The sequence below is a fragment of the Tachypleus tridentatus genome, chromosome 13 (assembly GCF_004210375.1).
Source record: "Tachypleus tridentatus isolate NWPU-2018 chromosome 13, ASM421037v1, whole genome shotgun sequence".
Classification (NCBI taxonomy): Eukaryota; Metazoa; Arthropoda; class Merostomata; order Xiphosura; family Limulidae; genus Tachypleus; species Tachypleus tridentatus.
In genome coordinates, this window is record NC_134837.1 from 139,167,482 (window position 1) to 139,169,690 (window position 2,209).

General features: G+C 40.2%; 1 pseudogene; it reads right to left on the minus strand.

The window, feature by feature from the left end:
- Positions 1 to 1,699: 1,699 nt before the first annotated feature.
- Positions 1,700 to 2,209, minus strand: LOC143236306 (uncharacterized; annotated as a pseudogene).

The following is a 2,209-nucleotide window of genomic DNA, read 5'->3' on the forward strand; positions in this document are numbered from 1 at the left end:
CCATCACCTGTGATCCTTCTGGGGGATCTGCGAATGCGTGGTAGTTCGATAGGCACCAGATCTAGGGAAGTTACCTTTTTCTCAGCTTCATCAAATATCTTGTTTTAATTTTCTTCTGTTCGCAGTACCCGCAATTGCTCAACTGTCATTGCAGCTGCTTCAATCATGCCAGATATTGTCCCTGATTTTATTCGGAATGCACGGTTTAATTCCTCTAATGCAGCTAATAGATGCTGAGCCATCAACATTCCTAAAACTGTCTTTCCTTTGTCAAGTCTGTCAAGCAGACCTCGTGCTTTCACTGCTTCATCTGATTTTTCATTTGCTAATTCAGACAAAGAATCAACAATGTCACTGTAGTGATCATTAGCACATGTAATTGCAGATAGGCGGCACAACCAGCGTGTTGGACACAGTGGGTGGACGTATTTAACTGGACCATTGTGGCTGTCTGACGATACAATATTTTCAACGATTGTCTTGTATTTGCCTTACCTTTGAAGCAAGACATCAAGTTCATGTACCCACTGGATAGAATCTCGAACACATTTACAAGTTTCAACTGAATGTTGCATTATTAAATTAGCCTTGTGTGCTCCGCTGTGAAAATACAAAGTTGACGGCTTCTCATTTATTTTTGCCTGGCACCCACTGTACGCACCACTCATGTTAGTGGCTCCATCATAAGTTTGTGCTCTTAATCCTGACAGTGGTAAATTGAGTCTAATCAGTACATCAAGTATAGTCGAGGATATTGTTTCACCAGTTGTATTGAAAACACTGTACAAACCAAGAAATATCTCATGGACGTCAAGGTTCTCATCTACGTATCGTATAAGGTATACTCCACTGGCCTCTCCAATTTTCCTGTATAAAGGCCTCTATTTTCTGCCTTGGCACAATGAAAGCATATGACTTTTTGAGTCTGATTGTCGAAGTGCAGCCATGGGAACTCATCAAACCACTTGCCCTGGAAGTTGATATTTTGAGATTTTGCTTTCTGTCGTGGTATTAGTTGTGCGTCTGGATGATATGTCTTTCGACACTGTATCTGTGGAGTGTCAGCTTTTTCATTGCTGCACAAACTTGTTTCACGACTATCTAGTGGTTCATGACGTGCAATAGTTGCACAAGCATTTTCAGACTTGTCCTCTGATGAACATGGTGTTTGTTGATATGTGTTTATTTATTGAGTACACATATACAAAAAAAAGGTGTGACATCACAATACTTCCTGTTCCTGTCATGAATAATGTTCTCCTTGAGTTATTCCTAACTACAGGTGGCAGCGCTTATCTCAATATTCTTAACACTCCCAATTAATTTTACGTTTTACACAAACTTACAATTATTGTCAATAATCTTACAGTTATTCTAAATGTTTTACAATTACTTTCAATCTGTTATTATAATCATCATTTTATCTGATTCATTTATCTATTGGTGCCAGTCCAACATTATCTCTGAACCTTTCAAATGCATTTCTAGCAAGTGGCTTTGTAAGAATGTTAGCAGTCATACTGTTTGTGGGACAATATTCCAGTTTTACTGATCCGTTCTGCACATATTGACGAATGAAATGGTAACGAATATCAATGTGTTTTGTTCTTGCATGACCCACTGGATTCTGTGCCATGGCGATTGTTCCTTGGTTATCTCCCATGATACGAACAGGGTCATCAACTTCGGAACCTATTTCTTACAGTAGTCTTCTCAACCACACTGTTTCCTGTGCTGCAAGGCTCAAGGCTATATACTCTGCCTCTGCGATGGACAGGGCCACCGTGGACTGCTTTTTGCTAATCCAACTTACAGCTGCTCCTGCTTGAATGAAGATATTTCCTGATGTAGACTTCCTATCATCCAGGTCTCCAGCAAAATCTGCATCTGAGTAACCAGTAATGACGTCTTCTGGTACCTTTTCAAACTTAAGACTAAGATCAGTTGTTCCTTTCAAGTAACGTAGGATTCTCTTTGCTGCTGTCAAATGTGCTGTGTTGGGCTGAGCACAATATTTCGATATTGCTCCCACTGCATATGCAATATTTGGTCTTTTTCCCATTGCAGCATACAGAAGGCTGCTTACCAACGACTGGTACAAACTGCGGTCAACCTGAGTGCTAACACCATCATCCTTTTGCAGTTTCACGTTTACATCTGATGGAGCTACAACTGCCTTACACTCAGTCATTCCAAATTTCACCAGCAT